Here is a 10,045-nt window from a genome sequence, read left to right as displayed (position 1 = left end):
TCACAGGCCTCATCAACTGCACAAAAATCATGCTCAGACACTCCCCCCACCTCGGGAACAAGAGGCCACCTATAGGAATAGGAAAGCCTTCCACTCTATAAATATGCAGGATGTGTATGACGTCCGGGGGAGACTGTGGACGTGTGTGCTCAATATCCAAGGTCCACCCGAGATGCCTACATACTACAGCATTCTGAAATCTACCGCATGTTCAACCAAGGGGAGATCACTGGTGGCTCCTCTCACAAACCTTCAGTAATCCCTCTCCCCAAGGTGTCTCCACAACCCACAATCTCCACCTCCACAAGGTACCTAGACCAGTCAATACACTCCCAATATCTCCTTCTGCTTCCCCCCATGGGTGACAGAGGATACCCACAGTGAACCTGGCCCATGACCCCGATAGTGCACCCCCAAACTGCAGCAGAGGTGGAATACAATAAAAGGCATCGGATCACATGCTGCATCATAGAACTCACCTTTGGGCAGCTGAAGAATCACTTCCAATGTTGTTTGCTTGTGAATCTCTCCTAGTCAAGAAACAGCCCCCAATTCTTTTCTCCCTCCTGGGAGAGATCAAGGGAAAAGAAAACTCACAAAGATAAAAGGTTGTAGTTAGTATATTCAGAAGCTTCTGGGAGAAAGTAATGGATCACACTTCACCAAAGATTATCTCAAATCCCTCAGGTCTTCTGCTCTTTTATTAAGAAAGCATTAATTCATGGATTAACCGGACAACAGGTTTACATCACAAATTGTGGGACATAAACTCTGGATAATCATTGACTAGGTAATATTCTGCTTACCTTATATATTATATTCTGCTTACCATCATCAAGTTAAAGGGGATTCAGGACAAAGTTCAACAGCCATGAACTATCCCAGTAAAGAATCTAATTATAATAAGAACTCTTTTGTAACTAGTATACAGAGGTGGCGTGACCTAATGGTTAGTGCAGTGGGTTGTAAACCTGGGTTTGATTCCCACTGCTGCCTGACAGTTGGCAGTGAGTTGAGATCCTGGGGCACACAGGATGCAGGGGATTGTGGTAACTCTTATTTCCCCTGCTGTAGAGGCTGCAATGTGCTAAGTAGGTGTGTACCACATAGAGCCCTTTTGTTTTAGTGACTGGTGGACAGTGAGCAAGGGCTTCTTCCTTCCCCTCCATGCCATCTCATAAGTAGGGGGTTGGGTGCAACAAATATGGGGGCTGCAGGTGTACTCTAAGGAGGGTAGCTGCATCCTCAGCCCTTGTTCTGTGACAGTGGTGTTGTAGAGGTGCTCTGTTTCAGATACTTACATGGGGCCTGGAGGCACTCCTGCATGCACCAGATCATCGCTGGGTTGTCCCTCTAGACCAAGGAGGTTTGATTGGGAACAGGAAATGGAATTATGTTAAAAAGTTGAAGCTTAGTCTATGTTTCCCCTTCCCCATGCAGCCGTCGTTCTACATCTACTCAAAACAAAGCACACAAACCTATGAGCTGCTGCATCCACATTGTCATTCTTCATGTTGGTAGCATTTTTATTTAATTTCACTTATATTTTCAAACATGCCAGCTTGTGCAGCATACAGAAGAAACATCCTATATAATAAAATGCACCTCCAACATTCTGAAGCTGACTGCAAGGCTGAGGCATTCCTGCTCTCTGTATCCATATCCTGAACTGACATCACGTACTTCCGGGTTCGTCATAAGCAGAAGTGACCAACCACACGAGGTTTCTTGACTTAAGAATATTGGAGGTGCATTCTATTAAATAGGATTGGTCAGTTCCTTGAAGCACAGCCAGAGCTCAGCGTCCTACACAGTAACGCTCAGACACCAGAGAGAGAGGGGGGGCCTGGCACCAGAGAGAGAGGGAGAGAGGGAGGGGGGCCTGACACCAGAGAGGGGGGGGGGGGGGAGGTATCTCTGTCTCACACACACACTCTCTCTCTCACAGTCAATGTCTTTCTCTCTCACTCTCACACACTGTCTCTCACACACTCTATGTCTCACACTGTATCACATTCACTCTCTATGTGTCACACAGTCACTCACACACTCTCTTGGTCTCATACACTCAGTCTCACAGAGAGTCTGTGTCTCACACACTCTCTCTCTCACACTGTGTCTCACATACGCACTTGCACACACTCTCATTCTCACACACACACTCTCTCTCTGTCACAGACACACTCGCACCCAGATTCGCTCTCTCTCTCACACACACACACATACTCGCACATTCACTCCTCTCTCTCACACACAGTCACTCTCACATACTCTCTCTCTCTCTCTCAAACATACACACTCTGAGGAAAACCTTGCTAGCGTCCGTTTCATTTGTCAGAAATGGGTCTTTTTTACTAGTAACAGAATAACTTAAATTGTAATCAGTGTGTCGTTTGGAGAGGACACTCTAGCATGTGTTATATTCGTCCAAAGATTTTTTTCTCCTGGTAAAGGGCCACTAAACAGACATCATGTTATGAGAATCAGGTGCTCAACATTCAGAGGTATCTATCTATTTATTTACTTATTTATGACAGTTATATCCCACATTAAACATGAATTAGGTTGAAACCTGGGAGCATTTAAAATATTTTTTTCCTGTGCTTAGATCAAAAGAGAAAGATGGTTTGTGGGAAATTGCTCCTTTTGATTTGTGAAATGCAGTGGTACATTATAAAAATGCACTTAATATTGTTTACTACTATTTAAAAAAAGATATTAAATAATGAGGGCAGAGCTACCTTCATGTAGAAGTCCAGAGTCAGTCTCAATGTGCCAACATTTTCCATTTCTGTGATATATATTTATTTCTTCTTTAAGTCAGTTTTCAATAGCACTTTCTCCGATATTACCCAAATAAAAACACAATTATAATGTTAAAGTTTAGGATGTTACTGAATTCTATTATTCTGTCTCATTGTATTTCCTGTTTTGGCACAGTATAAGTCATCACAAGGATAAAATAGAAGAAAACCAATGGACTGCATTAGGGGTTTATAGCCTATTTAGTTAACCAAATGAGAGATCTGCATGAAAGAAAATATTTTTATTATTTTGACTTATAAAAATCACTTGTCCCTGAAACATGCTCAAAACAGAATAATCCATTTGTAGAAAAGAGAGGAGTTGAAGATGTGGTTCCATGTGCAACAATGAAAGAAGAGTTTAATTTTACTTCCAATCTTTATAACACTAGGCTTCCCAAGGCAGATTGCAACTTCAGTTAAGATGAACCCATCAGTAAACAGGATATCCTCACTGAAATTTGGCCATTTATTACTGTAGTGTATAGAACAGTGTAGAAAAATAAGCACAGAATACAGCCTTCATTAGGGCTGTTTCCACCAGCTACAATAATTTTTGAAGCTGTTTTACTGATAGTTTGATTTCATGATATTTATATCTATATATGGGACACTTTCAAATAAATTAAAAAGCTGTCAACTAAGTAAAAAAAAAATCTTTTGTCCTCCACCTTTTAAGGCATTGCCTATCCAACTGGAACAGCTTTTGACTTTTTACAGATGCATAGGCAGTCCATTATTTCTAATAATCTGTTACTATTGCTTTCAATAGCGTTTGCTATTGTTTTGGATGTACTTGTGACTCCGCCTACTGGGTTCAACCCATATAATTTATTTATTTATTTATTATCTCATTTGTACCCTACAGTTTCCCAACAGTGTCAGGCTCAATGTAGCTTACAGCGCACCACAGAGGCAGGCGCCAATGCAGTGAAATGAAGCTAATACAGCAGAAAAATCTACAAGAGAGAATGGGGAAGAGTAGGAATGGATGGAAGGAGTAGGAAAACCAGGAGGGAACAGGGAAGGTTAACGTGTCCAAAATGTCTCTAGATTGATGCGCATCCAACAGTGGAGACACATGCAGAGGCCGTGAGATAAGCATTTCCAAATAACATGGTCTTTAAAGATTTCCTTAAAGTTAGATGGTTGGGGATGGTTTTTATGGTTTTCGGCAAAGAGTGGGCTAGCCCCATACTGTTTCTTGTTCTCAATCTAACCTCCTTGCTCCAGGCATACCAGTATTGGCACCTCAGTACTCTAGCTTCCTGTGATGCCATATCACTGGCAAAACACAAGTTGCTTAGACTGGGTTTCCAGAGATGGGCCTTCTTGAGACTGGGGTTCCAGAGGTGGGCCTTCTTGCCTTCACATACATTATTACTTTTTAAGCCAAGTTATGCATTGCTCCTCGAGTATTGTGTTCAATTCTGGTCGCCACACCTCAAAAAAGACATAGTGGAATTGGAAAAGGTGCAGAGAAGGGCGACAAAGATGAAACAGGGGATGGGATGACTTCCCTATCAGGATAGGCTGAAGAGGCTGGGGCTCTTCAGCTTGGAGAAAAGGCGGCTGAGGGGAGATATGATAATGAGTGGAATGGAACGGGTCGATGTGGAGCGTCTGTTTACACTTTCCAAAAATACTAGGACAAGAGGGCATGCGATGAAGCTGCAGTGTGGTAAATTTAAAACGAATCAGAGGAAATGTTTCTTCACTCAACACGTAGTTAAACTCTGGAATTCGCTGCCGGAAAAGGTGGTTAAGGCGGTTAACTTAGCAGACTTCAAAAAAAGGTTGGACGGCTTCCTGGAGGAAAAAGCCATATAATGTTATTGAATGGATGTGGGAATAATACAGTATTTCTAGGATGGGCGGGACAAATTGCTTGTTCTTGCCGCTGTCGGTGACAGGGTGCTGGGCTTGATGGACTCTTGGTCTGTCCCAGCATGGCGATGCTTATGTACTTATAAGAAAAAAATTCCACGGGAAATGTAGATGGAAAGCGATGACCACAAATGCTCGCAATCTAAGTAATAAAGTTCATGACCTTCAAAGCCCTGATGTTGGAGGCAGACTTAGACGTTGTTGCAATCACGGAGACATGGCTCAATGGTTACCATGAATGGGATGCAAACATACCAAGCTATAATCTATTTAGAAAGGATACAGATGGTCGTAAAGGTGGAGGAGTAGCTCTGTATGTGAGAAATGATATCGCAGCGACTGAAATGACAGGGACCTGGGGAAAGGAAGAAGCGATATGGATCACCTTAAAAAGAGATGATAGAACCTCTGTCCATGTGGGTGTTGTCTACAGACCTCTGACACAATTGGAGGAACTAGATAAAGATCTGATTGCAGATATTCAAAAGTTGGGAAAGAAGAGAGAGGTGCTGTTGCTGAGAGATTTCAATCTGCCAGATGTAGATTGGAAGGTTCCATTTACGGAATCGTAAAGAAGTAGACTGATCGTGGATACTTTCCAAAGTGCTCTGCTCAGACAAATGGTGACGGAACCCACGAGGTAGGGAGTGACGCTGGATCTGGTGCTCACAAATGGGGATAGTGTGTCAAATGTATGAGTGGGTGCCCACCTGGGCAGCAGTGACCATCAAACAGTTTGGTTTGATATGACAGCTGGAGGGTGGCCACTCAAAACTCAAAGTCCTGGATTTCAAGCATGCTGACTTTAGTAAAATGGGGCAATACCTAAGAAAGGAGCTGATGGGCTGCGAGGAAGAACAAGAAGTGGAAGGACAGTGGTCCAGGCTGAAAGAAGCTATAAATATGGCCACAAACCTTTATGTAAGGAGAGTAAATGAAAGAGAAAAAGGAAACCGATATGGTTCTCCAAGCAAGTGGCTGAGAAAATAAAGGCTGAAGAGTTGGCATTCCTGAAATACAAAAAAAGCTCAAGAAGAGGAACACAGAGAGGAATACTGGATGAAACTGAAAGAAGCCAAGAGAGAGATACGTCTGGCGAAAGCGCAAGCGGAAGAACAAATGGCTAGAAATGTAAGGAGGGGTAACAAAAATTTCTTCAGGTATATTAGTGAAAGGAGGAAGACTAAAAAGGGAATTGTGAGACTGAAAGGCGCTGCGAACCGCTATGCTGATGACACCAACTCTACCTCTCCACACCAGAAATTTCAGCAAGAATCCAGGCCCAAGTCTCAGCCTGCCTGTCTGACATTGCTGTCTGGATGTCTCACTGCCATCTGAAACTAAACATGGCCAAGACTGAGCTTCTTATCTTCCCCCCAAGCCCACCTCTCCTCTTCCCCCATTCTTTATCTCTGTGGATAACACAGAGGTGTATTTTCTAAGCACTTAGACTTACAAAGTTTCATAGTAACCTATGGAACTTTGTAAGTCTAAGTGCTTTGAAAATGAGCGCCATAGTCATCCTTCCTGTCTAATCAGCTCGTAACCTTGGGGTTTCTCTATATCACCAAAATGTGTCCCTCCCTTTCTGAGCAAACTACCAAAATCCTTAGCCACACTCTAATCTCCTTTCACTTAGACTATTACAACTTGCTTCTCACAGGTCTCCCACTAAGCCATCTCTCTCCCCTTTAATCTGTTCAAAATTCTGCTGCACAACTTGTATGTCACTAGTGTCGCTATGCTATTAGCCCTCTCCTCAAGTCACTTCATTGGCTTCCCTATCCCTTTCCATAGTTCAAACTCCTCTTATTGACTTATAAGTGCATTCATTCTGCAGCTCCTCTGTACCTCTCCACTCTTCTCTCTCCCTACACTCCTCCCCGGGAACTCTGTTCATTGGGAAATCTCTTATCTGTACCTTTCTCCTCCACTACAAACCCAATTCTGTTCCTTTTATCTTGCTGCACTATACGCCTGGAATAGACTTCCTGAGACAGTAAGTCAAGCTCCATTTCTGACCGTCTTCAAATATAGGCTAAAAGACCACAATTTTGAAGCTGCTTTTAACTCCTAACCCCTTGTTCTAACATTCCCACCTTACGTCCCTCAGCCTTTATTTCTCTTGTGTGTCCTAATTAGATAGTAAACTGTTGAGCAGGGATTATCTTTTCATGTTCAAGTGTACAGCGCTGCGTACGTCTAGTAGCCCTACAGAAATGATAAGTAGTAGTAATTGTGAGCCTAGTAGGGACAAAGTACCTGCATAAAATACGTAAACTGCTTTGATTATATCACAGAAAGATGTTATATCAAGTTCATGACCCTTTAACTTGGGAAACAGCATCTTTGACCTTATCTCCAAACAAGTTGTCTCTTACTTACGGGGCATCTGTTACACAATCATGGAGATTCTCCTGGAGGGCTGATGCTCTGAGCCATGTGGTCCAGATGGAACTAATGGTTGTTGCCACTGCTGTAGCAGCTGTTGTGTACATATCATGACCATATAAAAGGTGATAAGAAGTTTCCTCCAGGCTTAACTGGAGTTGAGTCCTCTGATGCTGGTAAGACAACATAGGTATGGTATCGGTCTTCAAGCTCCTGTGGAAAGAGATGCTGGTAATGTAACATTTGTAGTTGGTGGGCTACAATCTTCAGGTGCAGAATTACACTTTTGATAGACTTTTTCTCTCTCATAGCATCCACACTTCTTTTTTTTTTTGCTCCTTTCAAATCATGGCACAGTGCCAACAGAGCTTTCTGCTTGAGCTCTAAGCATCTTGATATAGGAGATATGGAAAGCAGAGTGTTCCATAGAGAAAGCTGCACATTTTGAAGAATTTGATGAACCAGTACTACTACGGATTTCTTTTGGAGAACTACAGGACTGAATGATTGAGTTAAAGTCATTGCTGTTTCATGGAGCTTGCGTGGAATTAGGTGAAGTGTTCTGGATAGTTTCTATAGGAATTTAGAGTTTGAATCTTCTATATTTAGTTTATTAAGCATTTGATATACCACCCTTCACAAGCAAAGCAGAGTGGTGTACAATAAAATGTTTTTAAAACAAATCAGAAAGGAACTACAATACATTTGACAAGGAAGAAAGGAAGGGGAGGGGGAAGGCAGGCAGCTGTTCTGGACCAGGACCATCAGGGAAGGAACAAGAGAAGGCAAATTAAACTCTAAAATGACAACAGTTAAAATAAGTAATAACTAAACTGGCAGCAGAATTGGTGTGGGGCTGTCCAGGGACGTAAAAAAAAAAAAGGAAAGGCTAGTTTAAAGAAGTGGGCTTTCAACACGGATTTAAACCATGAAAAGACTACTCAGAATGAAGGGCCAGGAGAAAGGCATGCCACAAGGGACCAAGCAAAAGAAAGCAGAGTGATGGGTAGATTCACGATATGAGAGATGGACTAGGGGTATAGAGAGATGAGGCAGACAGAACGGAGCAAGCAGGAAGGGCTATAGGGAGATAAGAGAGTAGTAAGATTGGGAGGAATACCAAAGTGAAGAGCCTTAAAAGCCAGAGTGAAAAGCTTAAACTGAATGTAATAGATGGGAAGCCAATGATGAAAAGCCAGGAGAGGAGAAACGCGGTCAGATCTGCAAGCATGACTGAGGAGACAAATGGCAGTGTTTTGGACTGTCTGTAGGCAAGAAAGAAACTTTGGGAAGACAAGCAAAAAAAAAAAAAACATATTACAATAATCAAGACAGGAAGTTACTAGAGAGGAAAGAAGAGCAGCACAGGAGGAAGTCACGAATAGATCTGATCTGACCAAGGAAAGAGAAGACTTCACAGTAGAAGATATGTAAGAGGCAAAGGAGAGTAATTACATTATATTAAGGTCTTGTAGCCCACACAAGCCATAAAGTTCAATGTGGATAACATAAAAAACTGATGCATACTTCAGGAAATTACAATATCAAAACACATCAGATAAGTTAATTGTAACTCCAAATGCGAGAAATATTTTTTTATATAAAAACATCTTCAGCAGTTTTCTAAACTGGATAATCGTGTCCTAATAAAAAGGGGAAGAGAATTCCACTTGATAAAGTTTTTTGTTTAACTCCTTGAACAGAAAGAAAATTTTAAAGGTATTGATTTCTAGTAGGTCTTAAAGTGTTTTGATTTAAAAAAAAAAAAAAAAAGAGAAAGACCATCAAATAGGCAAAGAGTTCTCTATGCAATGCCTTAAAAAATAAAACAGTTATATTAAATTGAAATCTTGTTTCTAAAAGCAACCAATGCAATCGTGACAAAAGAAGTCTAATATGTTAATGTTTATCAACAGCAAATATTACTCGCACTACAGTGCAATTTGGACTTCAGCATCTTAAAGCAACTAATATGAACAGAGTTGCATGGACTATTGCCAGAGTCTGAACTAGCAACCTAAATACCAACACATCAAAAAAATTTACAAATAATTCACAATTTCATGAGCAATATAAAAGAATTTCTTACTACCTTGTGAATTCCAACTATCTTGTGAACTCCAAGGTACTTAAGAGAATCTACCATAGTCAGAGAGATGTCAGATAAAGATGGGACGACAGTGGGTGGTGAGGAGAAGATGCAGAGAGCAACAGATTTGGTAGGGGTTAAGACAAGATGATTCAGTGTCAGCCAGGATAAGACAGATATGACTGAAGGAGAGAAAGCCCAGGATTAAACTGCTTGTCCACTAAGAGTTGCAGGTGTTCAGGGCTACAAATTGGCTGACTGCTGGAATTAAATCCCGTTGGCGGAAACATGCAACACTATGAAATTGATTTCATGGTAGCAGAGATAGTGACAGGACTCAAAGATCTAGCTCCCTTGAAAAGCAGATGGCGATTGGTGGGAGGTAATGTTGTGGACTGAAGGTGGCAGCAGAATGGAAGTTCCCTGAAGCAGTGAAGGGAGGTCAGTCTATTATCAGATGGCTGTGTTATCCTTCACAGAACACTTCAGGAGCTGCATGAGAGGTTTGAGGGCTGGAGGAAATATTGACAAACACAGGAGATCCTGGAGACAGAGAAGGGAAGATACTTACCTGTAGAAGTATTCTCTGAGGATAGCAGGCCTTATGTTCTTATATATGGGTAAAGTAGGTCTGCGTTGCCAGTCTGGAGCTTGTAACAAGCTTAAAATAGGTCTTTGAGCGTGAGACATGCCTCCACTGCGCATGTGCAAGTGCCTTACAGCCTCCCACGAGAGTGCGGGACTAGCAGTACAATCTAAAGCAACTCCAAAGGGAGGTGGGAGAGTGTGTGAGAGCATAAGGCCTGCTGTCCTCAAAGAATACCTCCTACAGGTAAGTATCTTCACTTTCTCCGAGGATAAGCAGACCTACTCA

Source organism: Microcaecilia unicolor, chromosome 12, assembly GCF_901765095.1.
Source record: "Microcaecilia unicolor chromosome 12, aMicUni1.1, whole genome shotgun sequence".
NCBI lineage: Eukaryota > Metazoa > Chordata > Amphibia > Gymnophiona > Siphonopidae > Microcaecilia > Microcaecilia unicolor.
Note: the sequence above shows the minus strand (reverse complement) of the source record.